Source organism: Pangasianodon hypophthalmus, chromosome 28 (assembly GCF_027358585.1).
Source record: "Pangasianodon hypophthalmus isolate fPanHyp1 chromosome 28, fPanHyp1.pri, whole genome shotgun sequence".
Taxonomy (NCBI): domain Eukaryota; kingdom Metazoa; phylum Chordata; class Actinopteri; order Siluriformes; family Pangasiidae; genus Pangasianodon; species Pangasianodon hypophthalmus.
In genome coordinates this window covers 3,479,818-3,496,808 of record NC_069737.1, presented here as the reverse complement: position 1 = coordinate 3,496,808, position 16,991 = coordinate 3,479,818, and positions in this window count along the sequence as shown.

Genomic DNA, 16,991 nt, shown 5'->3' with positions numbered 1-16,991 from the left:
CTGTTGCCTTCTTGTCTTCTGCTATTACCAAGCAAAACATTTACCAGGATAACCGAAACCAATATTATAATGTTCTGGTTCTAAAGAGGTTATACTGTAATGTTAGAAAAAAATAACATTCCTGCAATATTCTTAAAATATTACTGAAATAATGTAATATTGCTGTATAATATTTAAAAGCTGTAATAGTTTTGTTTCACAATGTTATTATAGCATGATCACAAAAACAGTTCCAGTTAGTGTCCCAGCTCAGCTCACAAAAACAGTATCAAACAATTAAAAAAAAAAAACATGAATGTTTCTACAAATACAAATTTTGCATCAACATTGTAGGTAAGTTTAGAAACATTACATAAAACTGTACCAGCGTTGTATCATATTTCTTCTTTGTGTATTTCCTCACTGTAGGATTTCACACCCGACACAACATGTTACATGAGATATGCAAACCGTTTTGGGTCCATGGATTTCTATATGTGTTAGATTAGCTGGACGTGAAGTGTGTTAAATTAGCTGGAAGCATTTACTAGCATTCTGTAAATACAGAAAGACTGGCATTCCAGTAAATTCCATAGAATTGTCATAGAAACCCCATGGCTGTTTCCTTGGCCTCATCCTTGATTTTTTTTTTTTTTTTAAAGCGGAAATAGTTGCCATGGCAACCTCTTTTTTTTCTTTAGTTCTTATTCGGACTGCCGAGGTGGCGAAGGGACTTGCGCACTCAGTACTAATAGGTTGCTTTTCAGTTGTTTCCTTCCTTTGTGTTCTTCCCTTCCCTTCTCTCTCTCTCTCTCTCTCTTTCTCTCTTCTTCCATGCAGTCCTCGAAGCACCAATCAGTGCTGCTAATCTTGAAATTAGAGGGTGACGGAGGAACGGAGAGTGCCTCCTCCTACCACCCTCTTCTGATAGATAGATATGGGCGTGTGGTTCGTGTGTGTGTGTGTGTGTGTGTGTGTGTGTGTGTGTGGATTGGCCAAGGCTGTTTCAATTAAATATATGGACATGGCCTGGGCACAGATAGTATCAACTCATCACAGTGGAGGCCCACAGGCATGTCAAGGACAGCAATGTGTTTTCCCTGCAGCGAGGCCCATGCTGAGAATCTATCAGAAATGCATCTGTAGCACACGCCTGTTGATGCAGGTCACATTACTGCAGAGCTTAACAGCTACAATCACATTGCAAGCTTCTTGGCACAATTCCTATTTTTTAGATCGGATCTGGTTTTATTAATGATTCACATTTGTAACTGACCTAACTGACTGATTAATGTTGATGCAGCTGTCCCCAAATATGCCCCACAACCATCCATCCATCCATCCATTTTCCATACCGCTTATCCTACACAGGGTCACGGGGGAACCTGGAGCCTCTCCCAGGGAACTTGGACAGGAACCTACTGATACACAGTAATGTTGGAAACAATTGCCCGACATGAGCACATTGATTTCTTGGGCAATTGATTCCAACATTACTGTGTTTCAGTAGGTTCCTTCTAGTTTTGTTTGAATTCCCATCTTTGCACTGAATGTAATCACTGGTGTTGATTTTCTCCATTGTTGTTTTGCCATGCTGCCCACACTGGATAATGATGACAGTGATGACATGAGCATGCACATTGGGAATTCCAATCTGAGGGTTCTGGCCACATATGTATGTATGTATCCGATCTAGGACCACATACAAACATGGCTCAAGTCTGATATGAAAAGAAAAGGTTTTTGTGTCCATGCAGCCTGGTAATGTGAATGTAGCCAGCAACCCTCCTCATTTAACACACCTGATACAATTCATCAACTAATTACCGAAGCCTCTGCGAGCTGAGCTAATCTCTGCAAAACTGTTTCACATGATGTCACTGTCACTCTACAGCTTATTGTAGATTATTTGCTGCATATCTGTTGTTGCCACTTACAGTTACTCAGAGGACTGGTGTTTAAAGTTATATTTACTTTATTTTTACTACTATTTGTAATCTACTGAATACTTTATTTTATTAATTTTTGATTATTTCTTACTGCAAACACTATTCTTTTGCTTCTGCTGTATGTGTGAATGTCTGGGATTAATAAAGTGATCCGTCCATCCATCCATCCGACTGGACACTTTGTTCCGGACCATCTAAGAATTTTATTGAAAATTTGTATGTAAAGAATTTAAAGCATCAGCCTGTACTAAACAGGCAAAAATTAATTGTCACATTATTGAAACTTTCAAAGTGAAAAAAAAACAGGCAAAGGTAACCTTTTTTTTACAAGTCAATGAACTACGGATCCTATAAAGCAGTGGGGTCCAGGGACCTCTTACTTCTTGTTAGTATTTTAGTGTTTAATGAGTATTGTCATTTTGTGTGCACATAGAGTGTTTTAGATTAGAGCATTTTATGTTTTTTTTTTTTTTTTTGGTATTTAAATTACTTTGCTAGAAAAGCTGACGGTATAACAGAACTGGGACATTTCACTGTTTATATCACTTCACTTGTCCATGTTCCAATTCTAGCAATAGTTCGTTAAATTGAAACCAAAACTACACTTATGATGGGCTGTCAGTCAATCTGTGCGTTGCAAGGCAACACGCACTGCTCTGTCCAGCTGTGGCTTCTTTGGAAACTATTTCCGTTGATGGAGCAAAAACAAATAAAATATTTGACCATATTGTGCTTGAAATGTTAGCTACTTGATATTGATTTCTTATTAATAGAACTGTTGTATAAAAGCAGTATCACTCTCACAATCATGCTGTTATACTGAATATTGGCATGGCTGTGATTACCTGTGTACTGAATAAAAGCACTCTTGCTCATGAGATATTGTTTAATTAGAGTGCCACATACACGGCACATTTCATCCTGAAGACTAGCAGAAATAAAGTGGACAATTACTGTTCAACTCTATTGTCATGGTTACAGTTAACGGTGCCTCTGATTGATTGGTCTGCCTTTAGGATTATGGCGAATATCATACTTCACCGGCACTGCATCAGGAATCGCCCCCTCACTCATTCGTTCACTATTTACTATAGAAACTGTCCTGAATAGAGCACTATATAGAAGAAGTGAGTGAACCGGACAGAATTACCTAGTGAACCGTAACCACAAAAGTACACAAAAGTAGATTTATATATAAGCTTGGCCCCTGTGGTGCCATCCTAACAATTTCAAGCAGAAAGAAATGACTGTTGATTGTAGTACTTTGGTGTGAAAGTAGTGTGCATCATTTGTATTATGAGTAATAATATATTGAACTCTACAGGGGATATAATTTTTCCACTAATAATTTTGGACAACACTACAAATCGACTGCAATCCAAATAGTGCACTATATAGTAAATAGGGAACAAATTTAGATGTGGCTCTCTCAAAGGAAAAAAGCAGTAAAATGTACTGTGTCTCTGGGGTGGTCTTTTAAGGATACATCTTGTATCTTTCACCTGAGAAAGTGAATTTAGTGTACCTTTAAAACTCAGTTAAAGTGTATAATTAAACCTTAATGACCACTGTTGTACCTTGAGTGCATTTTAAATGTATGCTACATTCACTTTCACAGGTGAAAAATACCAAAGGTACAAGAGATGTACCCTTGATGGTACGCATCCTGTGACAAATAATGACACAGTTCACTACTTTTTTTCTGCAAGTATATTAAACACAACTGAGACTTACTGAGAATGCTAAAGGAGGTTGTGCTATTGTTTAATCTCGTAGTTCATATTGCTATGAGCTAATCAATTCAAGTTTATTTGTATAGTGCTTTTAACAATAGACATGGTCACAAAGCAGCTGTACAGAAATCCAGAGGTAGATTTAGATCTGGAACAAACGAGCTAAAAGTGACAGTAGCTAGGAAAAACTCCCTGAGATGACATGAAGAAACCTTGGGACTCAAAAGAGAAAAAATCCTATTCTGAGTGACAAAGGATAGTGGGATTATAAATCATTACAGTATACAGGTGTAGAAGAGTAAGGATATACAGTACTGTGTTAAAAATCTTTATGATTCCAACAATGATTTATGATTACTACAGTAACCAGGTGAGATTATCCACTGAAGAAAGGATGAGTCTTTCCTTTCCATAGCACATGGTGAGTCTTAAGTGCAGAAGCTGCAAACAGAATGAAGCAGGCAGAATCAGAGGGAGCCACAGCAGTAGTAGAAGTGTGTCCGGATCAGACACTGGCATCACATCAGGCAGCTGAGAGAGAGAGAGAGAGAGAGAGAGAGAGAGAATTAATTATACATTATTGTGAACAGAGTGCAAGCGGGGACTCATACGGGTCTAGCTATAACAGCATCTAAACAAATAGGCTTCAACCTTTTGACTAAGTGCCCATCAAATAGCTTGAGAGTGAAGATTTGATTCAGTCTGTTGATATATTTCCCTTTTGAAACAGGAGGTCAGGCAGGGAGTGGGTCAGAGCTTGACTGATTTCCCCAATAGTGTTGGAGATACACCACACCCTCTACCAAACCTAAACAGACTCAACATTGGCTTAGGAAACTGGCTAAATAAGAGTCCAAAGAATTTTCAACTCCATAGGATTTCTCATTGGCCACGGTATCCTAGAGTATAGACATCCAGCCACCATACCTTGTTAAAAAAAAAAAAAAAGCACTAAACCATGCTGTGTCTCTTGGGTGGTGCAGTTAAGGATACATCTTGTATCTTTCGTCTGAGAAAGGGAATTTAGTGTTCCTTTAAAACTTGAAGTTCCATCCATTTTTATTTCCAGAACCTCTCTGTTCATTTGGAGCTAAATTGACAGGTGGTACTTTAGGCAACATATAATAAACTAATATATTAATAACAAGCATGAGTCAATATCACTGCTCACATATTAACAGGAAGCAAACATAAAGAAGAAAATGTGATTAAAGCTACAGGAACTTTTCTTAATGGTGCTTCCTGCTGTTCCAGATCAGTGTAAATGTAATCTGAACTGACTGCGAGCCAGACGTGATGCTTGTATACTTAAAGCACAAATAAAATCATGAATGAAATATTACTTCTTCAGCACACATAGATCCAATACCAAAATAAGAAGCAAATTATTAAAAACATGTGGAGACTGTAAAATTTGATTTTTCACCAAACTGATACTTTAAGTATGGAATAAAGCACCTGTGGGCAGATATGGTTCGATATGGCCCAAAGCAAAGCTGAGTTCAAATTACCACCACAACTAGTATATTGGAGTAGAAAGCAGTTAAAAGCATATTCAATAGAAAAGGCTATATTTCACTGTGACCATGTGTACATGCGTCTGTTGGAGTACATCTGTGTTTCAGACATTAGAGACAGCCTGGCTTTGTCTGATAAAACTGTCATTTCTGTTATCTTATGTTATGTGAGCGAGTCTGAATTAAATTTAGATTTAATCAGAGAGGAGACAAAGTGAGCGAGCAGCATGTGCACAGTTCTGCTGTCTCTCTCCAGAGACACGTCATCACATCTGCCCTGCGACTGCTCCTCAGTACACTCACACAGAAATGCAATGAGAAATGGGGGAGTCTCTCAGTCATGTTAATGAGAATCCCAAAGGCATCGCGCACACACACACACACACACACACACACACACACACACACTTGTTTTTTTTTAAAATGGCTTTATCAGCTACAGATGTTCAGATGTTTCACTATTTCAGCTGCACTAATTAGAAAGTAATGGATTATAATATTATGAAAACATTCTGGTAGTCACTTAAAAAAGAACATTTAATTATTCAGTGGAAGAATTTTGGACCTTGAATTTAAAAGAAACATTAATGCATTTGCAGTGCCACGGATAGTTGAGGTGTACTGCAACACTGATAATTGACAATCTGTAATATTTACAGAATGTGGAAATCAGATGACATGGACGCACTAGATTTTTAAATTAAATCTATGAATTAATTTGGGATAGAACATGTATTGACACTTTATGATGTCCACCTACTATAGCCCACATTCATTAGCTTACAGTTGTGGTCATAAGTTTAAATACACCTCACATAATCTGCAAAATGTTAATAATTTAAAAAAATAAATAAAAGGGATCATAAAAATTGGATTTTGTTTTTTTTATTTATTATTGCCCTGAATAAACAATTTCACATAACAGATTATATATAACAGTTTACATATAGTCCACAAGACACACTAATAACTGAATTTACACAAATGAACCAGTCTAAAAGTTCACATACGCTTGATTCTTAATACTGCGTGTTGTTACCTGGATGATCAACGACTGTTTTTATGTTTTGTGTTAGTTGTTCATCAGTCCCTTGTTTGTCCTGAGCAGTTAAACTGGCCACTGTTCTTCATAAAAATCCTCTAGGTCCTGAACATTATTTGCTTTTCCAGCGTCTTCTGCATATTTGACCCCTTTCCAACAGCGGCTATATGATGCTGAGATCCATCTTTTCACACTGAGGGCAATTGAGGGACTCGTACACAACTATTACAAAAGGATTTTGAAAAAAAAAACATTCATTGGCAGCTAGTTCTTCATTCCTAGTTTTGTACTCCCATGATCTGCTGTAATCTGCTGGGACTTAGCTTTATGTGCATCCAGAAGCTTTGGCATCATCTGCTTTGCCAGAAGTTCTTGAGCAGGTCCAGGTGCTGCTGGAGCATCTGTGCGAATTTGAATTCCCTGTCTTTTGGCTTGTAGGCTGTAGACTATTTCAGCTTCATTTGCTAACTCTCTGGTGTAAATTTTAAAGTGTTAAAGTAAACTGAGGCTACATCCCTGCTGGCCTTCTCTTTTCTGGGTGAAGAACCTGTCTTTATAGCCATTTCTTACGTTGTATTCATGAGTATACATTATTGGCAGTACTTGGTTTACCTTCACACCATTTTGTAGTAGTGTGGAACACCACCTCTACTGGCAAAGAGAATCGAGTGCACTTCCGGCATCAATAAAACAGCCATTTGGTGATTGACGTGACCGTGTGACGGAAACATCCGGGTTCATAGAAAACACAACCTACTAGAAACTCACTGCTGCTGTGGTGACATGGAGACGTGTAAAAAAAGTTGATACCAATGTACCCTGGTAAACTTGTCCAATCCTAATAGGGCTAAGGTGAATATTGGTGTTTAGTGGGGGGAAGCTGGTGTTTGATACTGAAGGGTTTTTTTTGGGGGGGAAAGATGGTGTTGGATAGTGAATATTGGTGTTTGATGGCGAATGTTAATGCTGGTTGGAAATTTCTCTAAATTCCTCTTTGGGCTCTAAGATGCTGCCCTCTTAGTGGATGTAACTGTGTAGACTTTTGATACCTTAAAGCAAGAGAACAAGGAACTACTTTTCATAGGAGTAAGCTCTGAGATGTTTTTATATTATGAGGGACTTTATGCAGGAGTTACGGTAGGTTGGTGAAGTGAGTTTAATATTTATTACTGTTTAATGCGCTTGAGCTTCTCTTTAACCATGTCTCAGTTCTTAGCTAATATTCTTAACCCGAAAATGCTGTGCATACTTCATACACAAAATTCATAGGTACTTATTTCCATGTCTTTTCAAATAAGATCCACAAATACTTGCTGTATATGTACTGATACAGCACCTTTGATGCACTTTTTAGTCACTATTCTGTAAAATAATACTGCTGCACACGTAGGCATTTAAACAGGACCGCTCGTGTTCAAGACAGTTTCATTTCCTGGACAAAGTATTGTCAATCTGAGAAATATAACATAGCGTTCAAATATTTATACATTTTATACATAAATAAATTAAGTTTCATAATAATGTTTTGTCAGTGAATGTCTGCTTTGTAAGGCTTGCTCCTTATTTATTTACATCACTAAGTTTTATTCATGGGATAATGCTACTAAAATTGTGTGTATCAAATTTGATACTGTAGGCTTGATCGCCAGGCTGCAGGCATTTACTGTATTTCATTATGTTTCATAATTAATCATTAGCTAATCACATTTAGACCAAAACGAATTTTGGGAGAGAAAACATTTTTAGTGCTTTTGCAGCTCAGATTTAAACAATTCCTCAAGGATAACTGATGAGATCTGTAATAGGAAACAACATGAGAGCATTAATCATGATGATGATTATTAAATAATGCATAATATTTTTTTTTTTAAAAGTGATTACTTTTTTGATTGTTTGAAGGATGCAGTAATCTACCAAGTGAAATTATATAAACAAAAATTATATATTTAAATAATTTTATAGCATGTCCATAATGCAATGATGCTATATAAAGTATAAATATTCTAAATAAATAAACAGTCCAATATAATTATATTATTATGTAATTATTATAATTAATTATATATAGTTCAGGTTTTCCTATCATCCTCTGAAGTGATGGAAATGAGCCGTCATTTCGAGAACTGGCGGAAAGCTTGGAATTAGAGAGCAAATGCAAGCAATTTCACTAAATGTATTCTTATTAAATAGTGTTTTTCATGTCAAAGCAATAAGCTGTGTGAAAGGAATTAATGTGACTAATATGCCATTTGCTTACTAATTGGTTTTAATAAAAAGACTGCTGTGTACTTCATGTCTACTTTGTATAAAACTGTGCAGTTTAATTGGGTTTTACTTTTCTTGTGCAATACAGTTTCTGCAGCTTCTTCAAAATTTTGGAAAATTGTCACAAAAGTCCTGATTATATGTTGAATTTTAGATGTGAGGAAAATTGTTTAACACAAACTTTACTTCCAGGGACTAATCAATAAAGACCACATGGTAGCAGACATTGTTAAGCCCATGCGCTTGTACCTAAAAAAAGTCAGTATGCCAGCAGGAGATGATGTTATCAGGCGCTACAACAAGCACTGCAGGGTTTTTGATAAGGCCGAGTGCTTTTGTACTGTACCCACTCTCCATCTGTCATGAGTGGAAATCATAGTTAAATGCATTTTCTTTATCTTCACACTCAGATAAATAATTCATACAATAGTTAGTTGTGTTTCATTGGCTGGGCATCTTTTCTACCTTGACAAATTGAAAAATATTTTCAGAGAGAAAAAAAAAACAGCCAGATTGATACTGCCCTTATTAATTTAGTTACATTTTTATTAAATAATCAGATTTAAAAAACAATTTTATTTTCTTTTAAACACAGTCAGAGAGGACCCTCTTTTCTTTCTGTCTTTCGAAGAAGGCGTAAGTCAAATCCTTGACCTCGTTTTCTGCGTCCTGAATGGGATAAGCATCTCAAAGTTAGCTTTTAAAGAATTGGACCTTGAAGAATTTCACCTAATTCTTTTAAAAAGTCACACATGAAACCCCAGCTCTACTGCTCCTCCTCACTTACCTTCCCAATATGACACACACACACACACACACACACACACACACACACACACACACACACACACAGACAAAGGTTCTTTATTATGAATGCCCCTTTTAAACCTGATTTGAATGTAACTGGTCACTTTATTAGGAACACCTTACTAATACTGGATAGGAAACTTCTTTGCTCTTAGCTTCAGTTCTTTTTTCAAACGTTTGTTTGAAATTCAGGACCATGTTGACATGACTGCATCACGTGTTTGCTGAAGATTTGTCAGCTCACCCTACCATCCACGTGTCACAGCAGAAATCGAAATTCATCAGACTCAGTGACATTTTTCCAATTTCCATCTGTCCAGTTCGAGCCTGTGTCCACTGTAGCCTCAGATTCCTGTTCTCTGCAGACAGGAGTGGGACCCGACGTGATCGTCTACTGTTGTAGCCCATCTGCATCAAGGTTTGATGTATTGTGCATTCTGAGATGCTTTTCTGCTCAGCATGGTTGTTATTTGAGTTAGAGTAGCCTTCCTGTCAGCTCGAAGCAGTCTGGTCACTCTTCTCTGACCCCTCTCATTAACAAGGTGTTTCCACCTGCAGAACTGCTGCATTCATTGGATGTTTTGTTTTGTTTGGTTTTGTGCGCCATTCTGTTTAAACTCTAGAGACAGGAGATTTAGCAGTTTCTGAAAAAACTCAAACCAGCATGTCTGGTACCAGAAACCATACCACATTCAAAGTCACTAAGGGTCTGTGTAATGCATAAGGGTCTGCATAATTTTATACATTGCATTGCTGAGACATGATTGACTGATTGGATAATTGCATGAATGAGCAGATCAACAGGTGTTCCTAATAAAGTAAATGGTGAGTGTATTTGAGTGGTTGATTTCTTACCAACATCAAATACTGTATATTTTAAATCCAACAGCACGCTGATGTAACAGGACTAAAACCAGCCAGTTAGCAGGAGCAAATCCTGATGGGGAATTTAATAAGCTTAGTGCAGATGATCAGCTGTGGAAGCTCACACTGGCTGAGTGTACACTCATTCTGAATCACATATTTTGGAGTTTTACTCTGGGGTTTTAACTGGACTTGTTTATCCGCACCATATTCGAAAGGAATCGGATATCCACTGCATATTGGATGAAGCAATAGCACATTTAAAACCTACCTGCCTTTTTCAGTGAAATCTGGCTTTGAAAAATGCATGAAATGTCTATTCCAGCTATAAACCCTGCATTAAACAGACAAATTTCTTCAAAATCTTGGCGTTGTGAAGTTCTCACCTCTCTACCAACCTGCATTCTCTATCTGCTTGCTTACTAGCTCTTTGTTTATTTCAGATTTGAAGATTAAGAAGTACAAGTTGCTAATGAAACTCGAGAAAAAAAAAAATCCCGGTACAGATTGTCACTCATTTACAGATTTCTACGAAACATCTCAGCACATTAAAAGCAGTTTCTATGGCAACTGCAGTGGTACGGCATGGATGTGTTTAAAAGGTGCAGTGCTTTTCTGTTCCGCTACTTTTCCTGCTTTAAATACTTTAACGACTTCCAGAAGCGTTTGACAGCAACATGCTCTGTCTTTCTGTCTCTCTCTCACTCTCTGACTAGCTGTCTCTCTCTCCAACTCTCTGACACTGGAGTAAGAGTAAAGACAGCTGTAGTCTCTTTTTATTAGCTGTGTATAGCAGCCTGCAATGAGAGAACACACACACAGGAATGCTCAAATGCTTGCACCCGATATGTGAAGGAAATATACTTGGATATATTTAGCAGAATATATGTTGCTATATGAGGAGATACACATATACTGTTTTTCCATATAGGTCACACAGTGATGTACTCAATGATATGAAGCAGACTTACTGTTATCACCTTGAATTTTTTTTTTATTAAATTTTATTGGTTTTCCTTATACATGATATAACACACTCAATACAAACAGAAGTTAACACAACAGACACAATACAAAAAGGCTAGCTGTAATGCACAGCAAGATGGATAAGATGGAAGACAATACAAACATGGGTCTAATATGAATCCTCCTTTGAGGTGACAATCTTAATAAAATTCTCCCAAATGTCTATATGTGTATGATTTCCATTCAGTTTTGCTAACATATCACCTTGAATTTGATTAGTTTCCAATAGCAGCATGCCCTGAAATGTTTTATTTTATCCCTCTTGTTCAACACAATTTGCCTATTTATTTATTGATTGATTGATTTTTGTCACGTAACAGAGATGAAGACAGATACAATTGCAGGTGAAACAGTTTTAATGAAGTTCAGCAAATCCAAAATGGCAATCATGTGCAAGGTCAAAAACAGGCAAAGTTCAGGTGATGCAAAAACAGATCAGAGAAAACAAGGCAAGGACCAAAACAGGAAACAATCAGGGTCAAAACCCTAGTATAGCCAGGAGTACTAGGACAAACTGAGCACATACTTTGCAATGAATGTGAGTAGTAAGAGACCTTGTATACTGTGAGTGTGGCAGTGCAGGTGATTGAGTCCAGGTGTGTGTGTTCAGTAATCAGGAGAGTGTGAACGTGAGAAGGTCCGAGTGTTGTAGTTCTCAGTGGTCATGTTTGTAGGCTACTCTGAGTTCTGGAAAATGGAGTTCATAGATTGTGACGATGTGATGGACTGTATGAGGTAAGTCCAGTCTGTATGTAACTTCATTGAGCTGTCTCAGAATTTTAAAAGGACCAGTGTACCTGGGGCTGAGCTTTTTGCAACTGTGGTGTTGTCTCAGGTCTCTGTTGGTGAGCCAGACCTGGTGTCCTGGCTGATTGTGGAGATTCTTACTTTGGGGTTGGCTTGTTCCAGTTGTTGGTGCATGCTTTTTTTTTTTTTTTACACCTGTTCACTACATTGAAACCAGTCATCCACTGCTGGCGATTCAGTGGGGTTAGCATTCCACAGGAATAGTGGTGGTTGGTAGCCAAGCACACACTCATGGCTGAGTGGCAGAGGGAATTTTAGGCCTATGCTGCTCGTGGAAGGAACCCAGTCCTCTGGGTTGGCTAAGATGGTAGTGTTTCCCTGTGATTCTGGCAGATCAGTGATAAAGTTGATCGGTATGTGGGATCACGGTCGCTGTGGTGTGGGCAGTGGAAGGAGTTTACCAGCTGGCAGAGTGCGGGGCACTTTAGCCTGGGCACATATGGAACAGGTGACACAACTTGGTGTACCTGGGTGACTGGTTACTAAAGAGGTGTGGGCCCAGGTGATGACTCTAGTTCTGACTCATGAACTCATGACTCTGACTGTTGAAGAGGTTGCTGACAGGGCATGCATGGCCATCGTGGGGTGCGTGAGAGGGCCCGGTCCAGTTCCCAGTTTATCTCACAACACAGGAGAGGGGAAGGATGAGCTCCTCCCCCATCTCCCGGTGGTTCAGATGAATGGATGCGGGACAGCGAGTCCGCCTACGTGTTCTTGGCGCCAGGGCAATATGACAGGGTGAACTGGAAACGTGCACAAAACAGGGACCAATGAGCTTGTCGGGGGTTCAAATGCTTGGCTGTGCGTAGATATTCCAGGTTCTTGTGATCAGTGTAAATCACAAATGGGTGAGTGGTCCCCTCTAGCCAGTGTTGCCATTCCTCCAATGCGAGTTTGATGACCAACAGCTCCTCTTTTTTCCCCTCTTGTCTTTCTCCATGCAGCTTGTGATGATCCTGAGAAACAGCAAAACCCTTTCTCCTGAAGATGTAAAAGAACAGCTTTACCTCCGAACATTACAAAGTGCTTACAATGGAGAATGTTAAATGTTAAATCTCCTTAGAGAAAACTCACATCATATCAATGACTGTATGTTATTCTTTAAGTAACAACACAGTTTTTAATCAGTTTTTAATTATTCGCCTTAGATTATGACACTCAGTGAGTCTAACACTCAATTAGCTGTTACTATAGAAACTATAATGTACGAGAATGTGCGTATTATTAAAAACCTTGTAGCCGGGACTATTCTCAGAGCTGCCGTTATAGAAAATTAACAGCTTCTGAGTAATCTGAATCGAGAATTTAACAGCTCTATGGAATTCATAGAGCTCTAAACAGCTCTAAGCATTCATAGCTCATCCTGAAGATCTTGGCTTAAAACACAAACAAAATCAAGACAACCAGGCTGGACGGACCTAACAATGTTTTATTTACACAAATACAAAAACCAAACTGAGTCAATACTGGATCTCAGACACACACACACACACACACACACACAAATATCTGTTTATCTGTAAAGTGCCTCACAGTGCCAGCCATGTGTTCTCTTGTTATGGTTAGAATAACAGCCATCCTTTCAGGACAATCATCTTCTTTCATCGAGCGGAAAACTACTTGCAGTGTGATGCCGTTGTGGACTCTTAGCCCATTAGCTCCGTAGCTCTCTGGATATCGCACTGTCTTGTTTGGCTAGTAGCAGGATTCATAGTGACACCATATGAATACAGCTGAATACACTAGTGGTAATTGAAGTTTGCACTGGCTTCAATCTGGCAGTAGATAAGACAACAAACTCTGTCTCTGCAGTTAATCACCTGAAAATGTGTCCTGTCATTCTCCGTCTTCCTCTCTGCATGCGTCTCTCTATGACAGAGGTCATGTCACCTCCATTTTAACTGTCACCTTCACCTATGTGCTGTAAGCTCTTACCAAAAATATACTTTAATAACATTACTATAATGCATTAAGTACATTTATACCATAGCACTGTTGAATTCTGATTAGTCAGAATATTGATTCATTTTCTATAACAGCAACTTTGACAATAGTTTGAGTTGCAAGGCAAGTCATAGGTTTATATTCATTCTAATATGTTATTATTTTTATAGTAACAGCTGAAACAGGGATTGGTATTGTGGACATGCCACATAAACAGTTAAAACTATACATGTAATTGTTGATTAATGCAGCACCCAAATACAAACACAAAAGATCTCTGTTCTGATTTTAAAATGTCACTGATAAGAGTAATTACAGCCTTTAGATGTATAATTGGTGGAATGAATGACATTTCACTGGATGTTTGAGAATCTGGAGTGTTTAAGAGTCAGGTTAACCATATGTGATGGTTAAATTGCTCTTTAATATGTACTCTACAGTATTTCTGATAAGAACATATTAATATATCTGTTTTTCTCTGTATCCTCTCTAAAGGACATTTATTTAACATTTCTGGAAGGAGTCTCCAGTGTCAGCGCTTTGTAGCTGTCAGAAGTAAACTTTTCCAACATGGGGAAACCTTCAAAACTAAGAAATTTGCAGTTTCTTGGTAAAATGATAGGCTGCATTTTATTATTAACTTGAATGTTAATATTAATGAATGTCAGTATCTGCTTTAACAAAAATGATTACAGGAGCTAACTTGTTTTGCAGATGTAAAATTAAACACAACTCTAAACAGATAAAAAGTATTTATTTAGGGGCACAGTGGCTTAGTGGTTTGCATGTTTGACTTGTACCTCTGGGGTTTGAGGTTTGAATCCTCCTTCTGCTCGGTGTGTGCAGAGTTTGCATGTTTTCCCCATGCTTACAGGGTTTCCTCCCCCAATCCAAAGAAATGTGTTGTAGGCTGATTGGCATTTCCAAATTTTCTGTAGTGCATGTGTGTGTGTGTGTGTGTGTGTGTGTGTGTGTGTGTGTGTGTGTGTGTGTGTGTGTGTGTGAGAGATTGTGCCCTGTGATGGGTTGGCACTCTGTTCAGGGTGTCCCCACCTTGTGTTATAGGCTAATAATCAACTTGAGAAAATTAGTAGATTATTTTCACATAACAGCACATCTCAGAGTGTTTTATTCCTTACAAATGATAATAAAGTACTATTCTAAAGTTTACTACATTATATCCTGCATATACTTGCTTTGGACTAAATTGGGACGTACTTGCAAATGACTTGTATATGAATATGCTGAATATGCTGTTAGTAATCATACACATTGTCAGGCAGCAGAGATGGTGAGGTTATTATTATTATTTTTTTTGTGGCAAACAAATCCAAAGTGAGAAGCAGGATCAAAGTCAATGAATAGGCAGAAGGCAGGCGATGCTCAATCAGAGCTACTTGGGCAAGAGACATAAACCAGAAACGTAGTCATAACCATAAACACAATAGCAATAAATCAGAAGGCTTGGTATAGACAGATATGAGACACTGAGCATATACGTCACCATGAATGGGTGAAATGAGTGTCTTTATATACTGCGTGAGTGTAATTGAGTCCAAGTGTGAGCAATCAGAATGATGCCGAATGTGAGAGAGTTCATGTTGGATGGTTGTTGGATATTTCTCAGCGGCAATGTTTGTACAGTACTCTGAGTGTTGTAGTCGGCGGCCATGTTTGTAGGCTGCATAGTACTCTGGGTGTTGTAGTCCGATCCATGATTGTAGGCCATAGTACTCTGTGTTGTAGTCGGCGTCCATGTATGTAGGCCGTTCTGTGTTACTCCACTTCCGACACTGACATGACACACGTATTCATGACTGTAAAATAAATATTGACTTTAAAGTACATTTTAGCTTGTGCTTGAAGACTGGGGCAAAAAAATTCAATAAAAAAATGAATCACAAGATCTAGCTAACTCTTCCCATCACACAAATGCTACCAGTCTGTAATAGTCAATGTACTTCCTCTAATACTCGTGCCACCCACTAATGAATCTTTACCAGCTACTTGTCATGTACCTTTATAGGACATTTGCAATCATTGGTTCTGTATTTTGTTCAGTGGTTATTTTCACGAGTCAAGTAACTTTTATTTATATAGGGCAATCAAAGACAAGGTCGACTAACGTGCTGCCCAGTAAAATCCATTTAATCTGAATGTGAGCAAAGGGAGATTGAAATCTCCAAGTACAATTTAAAATGATCAAATGCATTCTGAACATTTTGCATAAAACATGCTTACATAAAAATCTAATAAATAATTTATTGTGCATCTAATATAAGTGGAAATCATCAGGTTCATAACCATATAAAATAAACTAATAGGTTACTTGGCATCTAGTCTACTTCTTTTTGAGTAGACTTAGACATGCAATTTTTATTTATTTTTTTTTATCAAATTTATGTCAAATTTATATAGTGAGAGAGAGAATGATGACAGAGAGAGAGAGAGAGGCAAATATAAATATGTAGAGAGAAAAGAAATGAAAATGGAGAGAGGGAGATATGGAGCAGGAATAAATAAGAGGGAGAGAGAATAAAGTCAAAGATGCTTTTTAAGAGCAAACAGCGTGCAAGAGACGGAAAGAAGACTGAAAGGAGAATGGAGATTGTGAATGAAGTCAGAGTAGGAAGGAGGGAGAGAGGGATATAGCAGGAAAAGGGGATTCAATAAGAGGGATTTAATAAGATGGAAAGTATATATTGAGGAAAAGAAATGGAAGAAGGGAAAGATGGAGATGGAGAGAAAAACAGATATATTAATATGTTCTTATCAGAACTACTGTAGAGTACATAATAAAGGGCAATTTCACCATCACATATGGTTAACCTAACTCTTAAACACACCGGATTCTCAAACATCCAGTGAAATGTCATTCATTCCACCAATTATACATCTAAAGGCTGTAATTACTCTTATCAGTGACATTTTAAAATCTGAACAGAGATCTTTTGTGTTTGTATTTGGGTGCTGCATTAAGCATGAAAGCATGTCATCTTCTGTCCCGAGTATCCAGAGTTGTCATTCAGTCACGTACCACAGTAGTGCACTTTGAAGT